The following is a 16,453-nucleotide window of genomic DNA, read 5'->3' on the forward strand; positions in this document are numbered from 1 at the left end:
CGTTCTTATATGTGAGTGATAAAAGAAGCAATGGAGTAGGCAAATACGAGCGTTTATGCGACGTGATTCAAGCGCCGGAAGTGGTAGGGTGCGTTTCAAAGCAGTTATACTAATGTATAGTTTGGAATGAAATACAACGCGCCGCGTGGTTTCGCGCTGCTTCAATTTCATCTGTAAGATATTATTGCGATCAGTGCCAAATAGATGACGCGTAATGAATTTAATGGAGAAGCGTTAGGACGAATACACGAATGAGAAGAGACACGACAAGCGCTGCACTCGCAACTCGCACCTTTGATGACAATTAGTTGGATGACGCTGTGTAATAGGTGGCGTTTACCAATAAATTTTTGTTTTTAGTACAGCGCTTGTCGTGTCTTTTCTCGTTCGGGTGTTCGCCCTAACACTGCCCCATTCAATTTATTAGAAACCCTAACCAACTAGCCCACCATTCCGTTATTCTAGATGATGCGTACTCGACCTTTGGTCGCAGATAGGTTAGGTAGGTATGCCAGCATCTTGATGTCAGCGGGAGCCCATGTGCTCAGATTCGGGCGCATGCTAAAAGCCCCCAGTTTGTCGAAGGATCCAGAGCCCGCAACTACGGCGTCTCTCTTAATCATGTGGTAATTTTGCGACGTCAAACCCACCGTATCAATCTATTGACGTCAACCTATTCGGATTTCAGATTGCGACGTAAGTAATCAAGTGTACATGATGCCTCAGAGCAGACTGTTTGTATATGTGGTGCCCAAGATAGTGGTGGTTTTAGGTACACCGTGTAGCGATACTGTCTAAATCATGTTGCGATGTCATCCGACTTGTCCATAGGGTTGCAGATGACTTCCTGCGGCGGCGTCCACGCGCTGCTTTGTATGGTCCCGTGACCGTAAAGTGGCCTTCTCCCAGCCAGTTGCCCAAGCGAACGCTTTGGGCCTGCGAAGCAGCCATGGCCACTTCGCTGGCCACAAGCGTTTCTATCTATCTATCTATCTATCTATCTAGCTATCTATCTATCTATCTATCTATCTATCGATCGATCGATCGATCGATCGATCGATCGATCTATCTATCTATCTATCTATCTGTCTATCTATCTATCTATCTATCTATCTGTCTATCTATCTTTGTTTCTTTCTGTCTATCTCTCTATTTACCCACGACTTTGTTCCCTCGTTAGCATATTGTTTATGAGATTTATACCAAACCTTGTATGGCATAACATGACTTAACGTTGCTGTGGCCTAACCTGGCCGAAAAGGAACGGAGCTATGTGTCCGTTCCTCTTTTTACTCTGTCCGAGTAGCAGTGCCCACAAAAAATTATGTTTAGTTAATAACTCACTTAGCTTGCTGTTCTTACAACATTACTGCGTAAAAAATATGCGTGACTGGTTATAAATTATGACTAACTTGTTATAAACGGTGTGGTTTACACGCCAAGGGCATGCTGCTCCTGCATTAGTTTCCTTAACATGATTTATCCGAAATTGATATAATGAGAAATTTTTGCATGGCCAACAATAACTACAGGCGGTAATATGAAATGGTGACATGCATGCCGTGAACATGATTTACATACCACGCTCATGGTGCACTGACGGCCGTTTCGCCATGCTGACATACAACAAATATTGCATGACATAACTGTACGACGAACATAAATGACAATTGGTAACATGGAAATCATGACATGCCATGTGCAACATGACTTGCAAGCTGTGTTATGTGGCCATGTGTGAAGGGCAAAGTGAACAGTGAAGTGCTGGAAACGCAGTTGAACTGCGTGCTTCTGAGATGATCTAGGAAGACAGCATGCGGAATTGGGGACGCGGTGGTGCTAGACACAATCGGAGGATACCGAAGGAGAAGGAACACCGCAAAATGCCTTTCCCGTCAATGTGATGTTAACCTCACAAGCTTTCGCTGTAGAGTGCCTTGGTTAAATTTTTATCTCCACAAATCAGGATTTTCATTAACTAACCTATGTGCAGTGCAAACAATAGATCACTTCCTTCTCACATGCCACCGCTTCGCCTCACCGCACCGAATAATTCTTGAGAGACCGATTGGTATGCTCGGATTGCCAGGTAATACATACGCCCTATTATCGTTTGGAGCCAGTCAGTTGGATGCGGGCCACAGTGCTATTCTGTCAGGAAGGATACGCTGCTAATGGAACTGCCAGATATATTCAATTCTTTGACCCCCTTCTTCATTCTTGCTAATTTGTTTTATATATTCTAGTTTATCGAAGTCTTCTGCACTTTTTCACGTTTTTTTTCAAAGGAGCATTATTATTGTTCTTATCTAATTCCTCTTTTTAGCAAGCATTGTACACAAAATATCTATAATAGGGTACAGTGTGGCCAATCCCCCTTGTTGGTATGAGCCAAGATCTTCTAGGCGACAAGACAAGACAAGTAAGTGGATGAAGTTAGGCAAATGTGGCTGGCGATCGAAGAACGAAGCGTTGTGTTAAAATTTCTATTATAAGGTTCAGTGTGGCCAATCCCCTTGTGGGTACCAGCCAAGATCTAAGCGACAAGACAAGACAAGAAGAACAAGGACGCGGAAGCAGAGACCTTTCGGGTTCCAGACTCGAGGTAGCAGCAGGCTCCCACGGGCAGCCAAACGAGCTGTCCACACACCTGGGGCCAAACCAGCAGCCGACCACCTCGGGCCTGGCGTGGTTAAAATGTTTGTCAGGACGTTCCCGCCAGGTGAGCCCAGCGTATACGGCAGTGAGCCTTAGCCAGCATTCGGTAGCAGCGTGGCAGGAGCCATACGCGTTCAAGGTCCACGACTCCGGTGGTGAATAGCTTTGCTGACCGTGCCTGGCAGTAAACTACAGTGCTGCCTAAACATCGAGTGTCCTCATTCAGCGTCGTTGAGCCGTGCAACCCTTTCCCGAGTCATGACCGCGCCGCGTTGCTCCCAGTGAACTCATTCTTCGTTCCTTTCGGTTTATGACATTACTTTAGTTTTCATAGCACATGTTCTATTTCGTTTACTACAATTATAGTTCCATCATCCTTTGTAAATCAATATTTTTCTTCATGCATAAACGGCCTCGTTAATGTCCCAATGACGGTTAAGTCATAGCGATTATTTTCACATAAATACGAGCGCTTTGTTTAGAGCTTATTCTTGCAATATGCAGCTCGTTACACATGCCCCGCTTATGGTCCAGTTCACTAGCTTGATATACACCAAAACTGGTACCGCGGGATTTGACTATACGACGAACATATATAAGCAATTATCATCATTTACTTACCCAAAGGCCTTGTAAGGTCGCACTCAACGGGACATCTCCCACCCCTTCCTCCTTGATAACACGTCTTCCCCAAGAAATGGAGCCGGCCCAGCATGGCACCGCCTTCCTCACTTGCATGATGCATTCCCGAAAAATGGAGCCTGCCTCCCCTGCACCTTCCACGAAACTGCCTGTCCTGTATCGACGAAAGCCACGGGTACAGTGCACTAGAAGAGGGCAGTGGGCTTCTCCGCCGCTACTCTGACGCATTTGGCGTCACATAGGAGAGATTGTGCCACAGGCATCTTCAATGGAAGCTTCACCTGCAGAAGCTGCTTTCCGATGGCCGCTCGTAAAAGTTGGAACGTGCGTTTATTTGATATTTTTAATAAACTTGCATGTTTTGACTGCGCTCTGATTATATTATGAGCTTCTGGTGCTCTCGCTTCACAGTGTTTCCCTTTTATTTTGTGCTACAGCTTCTCAAAAATTAGTCCGATGGCAGCCGGCGCAGTCTGTGCATTCTTCTTTTTAGTGCGACGCAGTTAACGCTATATTTGTGTGTGGGGGGTTTCAGAGAGTGTGCGCTTGAGTTAGTTCAGTATTCCTGATACGCACTATATTTGTTCAGGCCACATCGTGTTTCCTCGAGTATAACACCTCGTCGAAAAGGATGATGTATCCCACAAATTATATGATTTGAAACAGTGATCAAACCTACGGTTCATGCTGCGTAGACCGAACCTAAAAATAACTCATAACAAGATTATGCCCGCCCTTTCACGACATAACTCGAAAACAGTGCACGTTCACTTCCTAGAAAAGCTTGAACATGCAGGCGCGCTGGCTGGGTTTGCGCCTTTATTATAAAGTGACATTGTAGTGCTTAACTAATTTTTGTTCAGCTTCAGTTGTAGACGATGGCACAACAGTTTTCTGTGGGTTAATAAATGTTTAATTATGCAGATACACGTATGTTAGATATATGTAGAGCGAAATAGTGAAAAACTAAATAAAGATACACACTAAGCTTCTCCTCCTGACACGAAGCTCTTATTTGCGAGAACTGAAGTACACCATCTAGCCACTGATTTACACACCTTATTCCCTTCATGTGTGACGGCTCATCTATAGCTGCTTGGCCCTCTGCCGTTTTCCTGCATTGTCAGTTTTCAGTCCGGTCACATTAAATGAAGACGTGTGACAACGTAAAAAGTAATTACTTTCGCTCGGAGGGTAGCTGCGTGCACACTGCAACCAACTTCAATCGAGAGTCTGCGCTGAACAATTGCCAGTATGTCCATAATGCTATCAGAGTGCAGCTTACTCTGGCAAAAACATTCTGCGAAAATACCCTCGATCTTTTTCATGAAGCTTTACAGCTGACTTGAGGGATGGAGGATGCCTCCTCGGTCACAAAAATTGGTGAGCCGAACAAGTTGAAAACGGCCTCGGCGTGGATAATGGGTGAGGTATGCGCACTTTTTTTTCAACGATAATATGCACATGGTCCTTAAGCTAAAGACGCGGTTGCAAGTGGAGTTCGCAAACTGCGTTAGTGTCTTCCAGAAGCTTGTCTGCTCTGTGCTGGTTCTTTTCGCATTCTTTCGCCTGTTTTCATCCTTCAGGACACTAAACAGTGACAGGTCCTGCTTACTCTTCACGAACACGTTGCCTGTTAGACACCCAAGCGCCTAACAGTGGCTTTGCCGTTGTCGTGGCATGGTTATAGTGTGCACTGTAAAGCATACTGTCATCTTGCGTGGTGCGTAACGCTCAAAGCTGACGGCAAAAACTCGGCGCAACAATGCCCACAGCCAAACAACGTAGCTCAAACTCCGTTGCTTTGCAGGACTTGACCGACTCACAACCGGCTCAGCTGCAACGTCCCTCCCAAGCTTGTTCCATTAAGTGCGATGCCAGCGCCGCCACTCGTCCGATCAGAGAACCACAAACGTGTGACATTTCTGGAGCCACCCCTTTGCATACCCTCCGCCGGAGACCAAGCCCACTGCCCCCTTCTAGCACACTGTTCCACGGGCACCGAGGATGGGGGGATAAAAGCATCGCCCGGGAAAAGACGAGGCGTTGTTTGTTACTAGGAGAGCTTGAAGGCTAGACACCGGCACGACCGCCCCACTGCGGGTCATACTTTTGCTGTCATTTTTGCATCGGAAATAGTGGTGCACATAAAGTTGTATTAGTAAAACGTCCAGCGGTGAAGGCATCTTCCTCTGGGAAAAAATCACGAAGACGGCGGCGATCATCCTTGCGAAGCAACGAACCCGGCTTTGCTTCGCCACCAAGAACCTGGTCCGAACCCTGTAGCGAGTTCGGACGAAATTTTACTGGCCTTTTCAGGGTATTACATCAAGACGGTGGGACAAAAGCTTCAATGACAGCGTGTCATTAAAATAGAGGTACTTATTAAACAAAGATAAACAAGGATACAAAAATAAAGGTCTCAGAAATCCAGTAAACATGCTAGAGTTTCCAAAGCGGATTATGACGACAGTGAAACGGGAAAAAGTGCTTGGACTGCAGTCGCAAAAACATACTACACGAAATAAGACTACAGTGGCCAGTTAAGATATCTTCAAAAATTGAGCGACCTTTGCGCTACGCATTTAAAAGTTGAAAACGATAGCGATACCCTTTGCGTACTGAGTTCAAAGTGGCTTGTATCAGTGAAGCTTTCCCATACGGCTGCATTTTCTGTTATGTGTAGCATGATTTTAACCATGTGACATGTTTTCGAAGTTGCTATGCACCAACTATGTGGCCAAGCCAACGTAACGTGTGTGCATTTTGTAGTGCGTGGCCCGCTTTAAACAAAGAAGTCATGATAATCACATGTTTTTTTCGCCCGATCACAATGTACGCTTGTACCACGATATGTTACTGCGATATTACTAGTTACGCTGTGAGGCTTGTTGTACACAGGACACGTGTGTTTGTAAAGCGTACAAGTTATTTTCATTGCATTACTAAGCAGGGGAAGTTATTACCGCGATAGCGTTTAAGAGCTCCTTTCTCAGAAATTGCGTCGTCGGTGTCGGCGTCGTTGGTTGTGAGTGAGAAATCATCATCTAAATTGTGATCGAAAAAAAAGGAGACAGATCTAAAGTACATTCGAACCAGGGTCGTTTACGTGTCAAGCAGGTGTCCTACTTCAGAGGCACTGATCTGCTTCGAAACACAGTGAAAGTACTTTGCTCTTATTCGAAATAAAGAGAAAGTAGCTTTTATTCTTGACAGACACGCATACCGTCTACGTGCTTCACAATGCAACACGCAATATCGCATTCATATTGCTTACATTGCGACTGGGCGTTATTATCACAACTTCGTGGTTTTAAGCAGGCCACCCGCTACAAAAGGTACACACTCTACTGCACCCTTAAGAGCACGTAGTGGGTGCATATCCAATTCGAAAATATTTCACGCACATACTAGCCCGTGGTACTTGCTACCCATTACACGGAATGCAGCCGTACGCTTCACTGGCACAAGCCACTTCGAACTCAGTGCACGCCAGGGGCAGGAGTGCATCGCATTTGGAGGCGATGTTTAAGGGCTCTACAATATACTTTTCACTGCACTTTCAAACAGACTCGTAGTTGTATGACATAACGCCCGCTTGCCATGCAAACTTCCCGTTTCGACCCAGAAATTTATTAATTATTTTTCTTTATTTCCACATTCTTCAATTTCTCGGTCACGCACAAGATGATGATTTCTTGCTCACAGCCAACGACGCCGCCGCCGACACCAAATTTTTGCGAGACTAGGATTTTACCACTATTACACAAAACACGAAACTATGTGCCTAAAACTACTCGAGTAGTGTTCATTAACTCTATGTTCGGGTAGCACACTTCGTAGCTCAATGGCAGCGGGTATGAAGGATTTGTTGAAGGCTTTGGTGGTTCAGAGCAAGTGTTGTACACTGACATTATTATACAGAATAAAGGTCCTTATTAAAGAGTAACAGTATGACGACCAGTTAAGATAATTTTTTTTTCAAAAATTAGGAGACTCATTATCTACGCCTTTAAAAGCTCAAGGTGATAGAGAGATCCTGTCCCTAGTGCGTATTGAGATAAAGAGGTTTGGGTCAATGAAGCGGGGCTGCATTCTATGTAATGGGTAGAATGCTTTAAAGCATAGACAATTGTGCGCGTGAAATATATCAAACTGGCTATGCACCCACTACATGGCTGTCACGATATGATGTCACCCGCCTCGGTTTGTTGAAGCAAATGGAAAGAACGCAAGAAGGGGGACATGGGGTCCATGGCACAAAAACATGCTTCATTTCCTTGAACGATACGGATATAGCAAGACGAAGAAGCATCCAGATAAGCAAAACCCCACATACTAAATACTACGGCCCTTCGCGGCAACTTCAAACGTGTGTCCCCAGTTCTAAGTCAGTACATATCTATATGCCTGCGCAACTTGAGAGTAACCACTATCTGTTGCGCAGCCGCACTATATCGTCGCTCACCGCGTCCGTCCCTCTTGTCCTTCGTGCTGGTACAAACCGCCGTTCCGCGCATGATGCAAGGTGCTCGCCTGGCGTTCACTTGTTACACTCACGGCAGACAGGCTCTCCTGGCACGCCTCAGGAGACCCTGATTCATACGCCGTGTTAGGGCAAACGGGCAGCTGCAAGCCCGGGCTCGTTGAAGGTCGGCGTTGCACGCGCTGACCAGTCCCTGCAGCTGATTGCACAGCTGGCCAGCAGGATGCTTGAAGCATGAAGACGTCAGCTTGCCGATGTGGAAACTCGGGCGGACCTCCAAGTTCTCAAACACTGGGACAAGACCCAGACCACCTAGAACATACGCCATCTTTCCCGTCGTCTTGGCCCGCCACGCTTTCCACTGCGCACGCCCGTTCAATACGGCGTCCCCCACGTGCACTTCTTGGTTCTTTTTTTTTCTTCGCTTGCCATCCCTGACACAATAGCCCCCATCTTGTCGAGTTTTTGCTCCCCCAAAACTTCCTTCCCACCGGCACCACACTTCACGTAACACCTCACTTCGTTGCACGCAGCCAACGCTTCAACACACGAGCACCGCACTTCACCACAACACACCCTGTCACTACGCGCAATACATGTCGTCGAGTCTTGTGCAAAAACATTACACTTTTCATCCCACACATCATATTTCATTGAGTAATACTAAGTCATCCTACCCTGACAAAAGGGGTAGAAGAAGAAATACAACAGAAAAAGATCATGCACACACTAAAGCACCACACTATTTAAAAATATTCTCGCCTGCGTCTATTGTCTGTTTTTTAGTGCATGGTCCGGCTCACAACATCAGCCCTTACATTGTCTCTACCCTTGATGTATTGCACACGAACATCATACTCTTGGAGTGCTACACTCCCGTGCATGACCTTCGCGTTGTAATGTTTATACACCGGTCTGGTGCACCGATTCGTAAGACAAACTGTTTGCGAAGGTCTGGTACCAATAGAACTGGTGGTTCTGCCATATATTTTTTGATCTATCCAATTCGCTTTGATGCCATTCCAATCATGATAGCATGCTAGGAGCATTCCTTTTTGTAATATTTGTCAGGGGACTGACTGCTTCGGCGCGAAGTGGCATAAACTCTTTATAGTAGCCGCTAAGTCCCAAGAATGACCTGAGTTGTTTCTTATTCAGCGGCCTAGGTGCACAGTGTAATTTTTCCAGGGTTTCGTCTTGTGTGGACACGCGGCTCATTCCCGGGGTCATCATCATCAGCCTGACTACGTACACTGCAGGGCAAAGACCTCTCCCATGTTCCGCCAGTCCACTCGGTCCTGTACTTGCTGCTGGCTATTTATACCCGCAAACTTCTTAATCTCATCTGCCCACCTAACTTAATGTCTCCCGCTAACCAGCTTGCCTTCTCTGGGAATCCAGTCAGTTACCCTTATAGACCAGCGGTTATCCTGCCTACGCGCTACATGCCCGGCTAATGTCCATTTTCTCGTCTTCATATCAACTATGATATCCTTAATCCCGCTTTGTTTCCTCATACACTCTGCTCTCTTCTTAGCCCTTAAGGTCACGCCTACCATTTTTCTTGCCATTTCTTGCTGCGTCGTCCTCAATTTGACATAAACCTTCTGTAGGTCTCCAGGTTTCTGCTCCGTAGCTAAGTACCGGCAAGATGCAGCTGTTATATACTTCCCTCTTGAGGAATAGTGGCAAGCTACCTGTCACGATTTGAGCCCCACCGCGGTGGTGTAGTGGCTAAGGTACTCGGCTGCTAACCCGCAGGTCGCGGGATCGAATCCCGGCTGCGGCGGCTGCATTTCCCATGGAGGCGGAAATGTTGTAGGCCCGTGTGCTCAGATTTGGGCGCACGTTAAAGAACCCCAGGTGGTCGAAATTTCCGGAGCCCTCCACTACGGCGTCTTTCATAATCATAAGGTGGTTTTGGGACGTTAAACCCCACACATCAATCAAATCATTTCATGATTTGAGAGCGCTTGCCAAATGTGCTCCACACCATTCCTATTCTTCTAGTTACTTCAGTCTCGTGTTTCGGCTTCGTGGTTATTACCTGCCCTAAGATAAAGAGTGCTTACCAGCGCAAACGACAGGGCAGGAGGGGACAGGAGAAGAGACGAGACAGAACACTGAACTGCCAACAATTTATTTCTTGTGAAGGTATTCGCTTTTATACAGTTACCAGTTGCACTAGTCATGCGCGAAACACAATGACAATGCATAAGTACATCACACTGGCAAGCAAAGGAACAATTTTCCTTATCGGTGAGCGCGACAGAAGGTGTGCTAACACAAGTAGCTTTCGATGAGCAACTTTTTTCTGCCTCTATGATCTCGCGTGTGGTGCAATCCCTGCATCCATAGCAGCAATAGTACACTCTGAAAATATTGCCCGGCAGCCACACGTGCTGCATTCAACGGACAGCCATCCTTGTTTATAGTAATCTACATTGCACATATGTTCCCTCGGCCTCTCAATTATACAACGACCTGTTTGACCGACGTCATACCTTCCACACGATAACAGCAGCTCATACACCACATTACAGATGCAATCTCTGAATTTATTTGCATGTTTTGTCGTGAACCAAGGGTGGGTCTGGACGAAGTAACGGACAGCTTGCACAGGCGACTCAATTTTTGAGGGGCCGTAAAGACCACCTTCACATTACCTCACTGTGCCACTTTCTTAAAATTGTGCGCTATCTTGTGTATATATGGAAACGCGGCGAAGGCCTGTCTAGCTGTGACAGGTGGGACTGCATTATCAGTCCCTTTGGCCTTAAGTTCACGCAGCAGGCCTTCGGCAACAGAAACTTGCACGTGGTCGGGGTAACAGCCGACGTCAGCCTTGAAGGTTGCTCAACAAAGCTTTCTGTTATCTTGTGCACACAGGATTTTCGCAAGGCATTCACGAAGCAAGATTTTGCGATACCTCGCTTAACTAATTCAGACTGCGCGGAATGAAATGGCAAAACAGGCTTATTTCCAAGCGGTTGATACATCCAGCAAGTGCGTCCATTATTCAGAAGTAGCTTAAAGTCGGAAACCTGATTTCACAATTCTCAGAAAGTTCATGAGTAAACTCGAAATGTGTAAAACAATTTCGCATCAGGTCTAAAACTGTAAGAGCGTCTTCTTATACGATGCAACATCAGTGTCCATAACGATTAAAAAATTATCTACGTATCTGAAAACATGCGTCACATTAGTGTTAGAGAAAACTTCCGAAATGGATCTGTCTAATTTACCTAAAAACAGGTCGCTGACAATGGGAGCGATGCAAGAACCAATAGAAACACCCAATTTTTGAAGATGAGGTTTAACATCCCATAGGATGTACATCGACTGAAGGTAAAAGCTTAAAAGCTCTAAAAGTCTACTGACGCTGATGCCAGACTGGGTCTGGAATTTTTAGGCGCCATGCTCATCTATTTATTCTCCAATGCATTGTAACAATGAGTCATGCGGAATAGAATAGTACAGGTCCTTGACGTCTACAGAGAAGGCGAATAGAGTCTTATTCCAACGCGACGAAATAAACTCCTGGACTTTACATGAACTTTTTACCAGAAATGAATCGTTAACTTCTAGGTATTTCAAGGTTTTCTGCAGATAGAGCGCTATACATTTTTTGCCAGGTAATGTTTTCAGATACAATTAGCCTGAAAGGCATGTCGACCTTATGCGTTTTCACGCTGAAGAAGGCTTCAGGGCAATCTTCCTTGGCATGTTAGATATTCTTATGGACACTTAAAAGATTTAAGTTGCGAAGCAGTTAAACCTTGTAAGTGCACAGACCCCTCCAAAATTGAGTCGCCTGGGCAAGCCGTCCGTTCCTCCGTCCAGACCCACCGTCGGTTGCACGACAAAACATGCAAATAAATTCAGAGATTGCATCTATAATGTGGTGTATTAGCTGCTGTTATCGTGTGGAAGGTATTACGACTGTCGAACAGGTCGTTGTATACATGAGAGCCTGAGGGAACATATGTACAATGTGGATCACTATAAACAAGGATGGCTGTCCATTCACTGTGGCACATGTGGCTTCCGGCCAATATTTTCAGAGTGTACTATTGCTGTTAGATGCAGGAATCGCACCACACGCGACATCATAGAGGCAGAAAAGATTTCCTCATTGAAAGATACTTGTGTTAGCACCCCTTCTGTCACACTCACCGATAAGGAAAAGTTGTTCCTTTGCTTGTCAGTGTGATGTACTTACGCATTGTCATTGTGTCTCGCGCATGACTATTGCGTTTGGTAACTGTATAAAAGCGAAGACCTTCGCAAGAAATTAAATTTTGGCAGTTCAGCGCTCTGTCTCGTCTCTTCTCCTGTGTCCTCCTGCCCTGTCGTTTGTGCTGGTAAACACTCTTTATCATGTTATACCAACACGCCCAATCCTACTGTCTCTTGAGTGCACCTGGCCTAAGTAGACATTGTCTTCAACAACTTGAAGTGCACTATTACCTATCTCGAAGCGCTGCTCTCTACCGAGGTTGTTGCAAATTACTTTCGTTTTCTGCAGATTGATTTTATGACCCCACCTTTTGCTCTCCTTCTCTAAATCCGTAATCATGAGTTGCGATTCGTTCCCTAAGTTATTCAGAATTGCAATGTCATCGGCGAAGCCAGGTTACTAAGCTACTCTTCATTAACACTTATACCTATCTGTTCCCAATCTAGGCCTCTAAAAACCTCCTGTAAGCACGTGGTAAATAGCAATCTGGAGATTGTATATCCCTACCCTACACCCTTCTTGATTGGTACTCTGTTGCTTTTTTTTTATGAAGCACTATGATAGCAGTTGATCCCCTGTAGATTTCTTCCAGGATATTTATATATTGACACGACGCAGACACAGCAGAAGTCGGATATAGGAGAGCTCGATTTAGTTACTCGCAAGGCGCTCGTAAAGAGGATGGGGCAAGAACTTCGTCTTCCCTTCTTGCTGCGCGAGCTCTTCTCTGCAGGTTGAATGCGGCATTTGCGTCCCACAAGGAACAGCATCGTCCCGATGCTTTGCGACAAAATACGCGGTGTATGCAGTTGACGTATTATGCAACTGGCTCACTGCAATATGGCTTCACCCGCACAACGTGTACGATTTCAGATTTTTGCTGGTGAGTTCGCGAGGAACTGTCAGGGATGAACTCATAGTTCACGTCACTTAGGCACGGTACAACATTGTAAGCACCAAAGTACTTCTTGGCTAACCTTTCAGAAAGGCCGCGTTGGCGGATAGGACTCCAGACCCACACTTTCTCGCCTGGTTGATAAGTGAAGTATCGGTGTTGCAGGTTATAACGTTTTGCGTCGTAACTCTGCTGCCGGGCGATTCCCACGCGTTCAAGCTGCCGCGCCTCCTCAGCTCGTTGGGTAAAGGCTTGAGCAGTGGTGCCTGTATCGTCGCAGTCGTGAAGCAACATGGCATCAAGCATTGTCGTCACTTCACGGCCATTAAGAAGAATAAATGGCGTGATTCGGGTAGTTTCCTGCTGCGCCGTATTATAAGCAAACATCGCGTTTGGTAGAACGTCGTCCCAATTTTCATGATCCACGTTGATGTACATACTCATAATCGGCAATTGTCTTGTTGAGGCGTGCTGTTAATCTGTTGGTTTGTGGGTGGTAGGAGGTAGTTTTTGGTTGCACTGTTCCACTGAGCTCAACCACGGACTTAAGAAGCATGGCCGTGAAAGCGGTACCTCTGTCCGTTATTATAATCCTAGGAGCACCATGCCTCAGAACAATATTTTCAATAAAAAATCGTGCCACTTCTACTGCGGTTCCACTCGATAATGCCTTTGTTTCTGCGTAGCGAGTAAGATAGTCGGTAGCGACAATTGCCCACTTGTGCCAAGTATGCGAAGTCGGAAATGGTCCAAGGAGGTCCATTCCGAATTGTGCAAACGGCATGGTGGGCACTTGAACTGGCTGCAACAATCCGGCTAGTTTTGAAGGTGGCGATTTTCGTCGTTGACAATCGAGGCACGTGCGGACGTAATGCTTTACATTGCCTGGAAGTTTCGGCCAGTAGTACTTCTGATGGATCCTGGCCAATGTGCGCGTGTATCCGAGGTGGCCGGAGGTTGGCTCATCGTGGCAAGCGCTCAGTATCTCATCGCGAATGGATGTTGGGACGACAAGTAAGTGGGCACTTCCGCTGGAGGAAAAGTTCTTCTTGTACAGGACACCACTGCGCAAGCAGAATGACGGCAGGCTCCTTGCAAATACCTTCGGAACTCTTGTAGACTGTCCGTTCCGAAAATTAGTAAGAGGAAGCAACTCGCTGTGTTCTTTCTGCTTAGACAAAATGGTGACCGTGTCGACCACTCCTAAAAACGCCATGTCATCCTCTTCTGGGACATCGTCTTGCTTTAGAGGCGACCTGGATAAACAATCAGCATCGGAGTGCTGCCATTCCGACTTATAGACGACCGTAATATCGAATTCCTAAAAGCGTAAGCTCCAGCGTGCTAGCCGACCAGATGGGTCCTTCAAGTCGGTCAGCCAGCAAAGGGAGTGGTGGTCGCTGACTACGTGGAAGGGGCGGCTGTAGAGGTATTGGAGAAACTTCATATTTGTTCATACTACAGCCAGACATTAGTTTTCTATTGTGGAATAATGGGCCTCTGCACGGGAAAGCGTCCTACTTGCATATGCGATCAGTCGCTCGGCTGCGTCTTGCCACTGGACGAGTACAGCGCCTAAACCTACGTTGCTGGCATCGGTGTGGATCATGGTAGCAGCGTCCTCGCCGAAGTGAGCAAGCACAGGTGGTGTATGCAGGCACTGTCGCAGATCCTCAAATGCTGCTTGTTCCTCTTCGCCCCAATAAAATAGCACATCGTACCTCGTTATGCGTGTTAAGGGCGATGCTATGTGCGAGAAATTGGCGATAAATTTGTGGTAGTAGGCGCAGAGGCCAAGAAAATGCCTCACGGCCTTCTTATTTGTTAGCATCGGAAATTTTCGGATGGCATCAATCTTGTCGGCGTCCAGACGAACACCTTCATGGCTTTGCAGTAGGGTTGACAGGTGGGCTAGTTTGTACAAATCGCTAATGGAATAATTAGAAACGCAAACCAACGGGACATAAGAGGCTCACTTCATGGCTCACCACCTGTCTTAAGGATCAGAGTTCCTTGAAACCGAATTGACATTTCTCAGGTTTCAGCGTTAGGCCGGCGGCCGTATTGCTTGAAATACTAATAGCAGCCGTCTTAGATGTTGCTCGAATAGTGCTGAGAAAACAATGACGTCGTCGAGGTATATCAGACTCGTGTGCCACTTAGGGCCTGATAGGACGGTATTAATTAGTCTCTGAAATGTTGCTGGAGCTGAGCACAATCCGAAGGGCAAGACTTTAAACTCGTAAAGCCCGTCAGGCGCAACAAAAGCAGTCTTTTCTCTGTCTCGCTCATCGACCTCGATTTGTCAATATCTGCTTCTAAGGTCCATCGAAGAGAAGAAGAGTGCATGCCTCAGCCTGTCAAGTGAATAGTCAATATGTGGTAACGGGTATACGTCTTTCTTTATCACGTGGTTCAGCTTGCGGTAGTCCACACAGAAGTGTAAGCTGCCGTCTTTCTACTTAACCAGACCTACCGGTGACGCCAAGGAGCTTTTTGACGGCTGAATGATGTCGTCATCGAGCATCTTCAGGAATTGTTCTTGGATTGCTTCACGCTCTTTCGGTGCCACGCGGTATGGGTTTTGTGGAATTGGTCTGGCCGTCTCTTCTGTTATAATTCGGTGCTTTGTCAGTGGCGTTTCATTAACACTCGAGGTCGATAAAAAACAATCTTTGAACTGGTCGAGAACATCTAGAAGAATCTGCCTCTCCGCTAGCGATAAATCTGTGCTCACGTGGACAGGGGGGGGGGGGGGTAGTGCGGAAGCGCCTGATGTCTCTGCCTGTTGCACTGTGAAGCACTCGTGGAATTCTACAATTTCTTCGAAGTATGCAACTGTGGTACCCTCTGTAATGTGTCGACACTCGTTGCTGAAGTTCGTCAACAGGACCTCTGCTTGCCCAGACACTATACTGACGAGACTTCTGGCAATGGAGATTCCTCTAGAGAGTAAATGCGTAGACACTTGTTACGCAACACCTTCTCCAGTATGCTGCGTGTTACACGTGACAGCGACGAGGCGGCATGATAACGGTGGCATGGTCACGTCGTCAATTACGCGCATGGGCTTGCGCTGCGCTATGGTCTGCGGAGAAGGTCAGTAACCCGTCCGGTATATTTATAATGGCACCGTACTTCTGCGAGAAATCCAAACCAAAGATGGCCTGTTTACAACACTCAGAAAGAATAATGAAGGTTGCGACAAATGATGAATCCTCGATCTTGATTCGTGTGGTGCACTTCCCGGTAGGCGTCATCAGCTAGCCTCCAGCACCTCTAATTAGGGTCCCGTCTATTCCATTTTCACCTTCATGAGTTTGTCGGCCAGATGCGCACTCATTATTGAAAAGTCCGCACCGGATCGACCAGTGCCATCACGTCGTGACCGTCAATTGAAAGAGTATTATCGGTGGTGACACTGCCGTGTTTTGTTGATTCATTCAAAATGTGCGGCGCTTCGTGCAGCGTAAGTACGGGGTTTTCAACTCTTCGGCGATTCGCAACCTCCCCCCCCCCCCTAAGGCCACTG

The 16,453-nt window shown here is 46.5% G+C and overlaps 1 protein-coding gene across 4 annotated transcripts in view; it reads right to left on the bottom strand.

Annotated features, from left to right (window-relative positions):
* The window catches only part of LOC119180717 (arrestin domain-containing protein 3), a 379,819-nt gene that overhangs the window by 101,409 nt on the left and 261,957 nt on the right, over positions 1-16,453 (bottom strand). The gene's annotated exons all lie outside the window — the stretch shown is intronic.

Source organism: Rhipicephalus microplus, unplaced genomic scaffold (assembly GCF_043290135.1).
Source record: "Rhipicephalus microplus isolate Deutch F79 unplaced genomic scaffold, USDA_Rmic scaffold_14, whole genome shotgun sequence".
Taxonomy (NCBI): domain Eukaryota; kingdom Metazoa; phylum Arthropoda; class Arachnida; order Ixodida; family Ixodidae; genus Rhipicephalus; species Rhipicephalus microplus.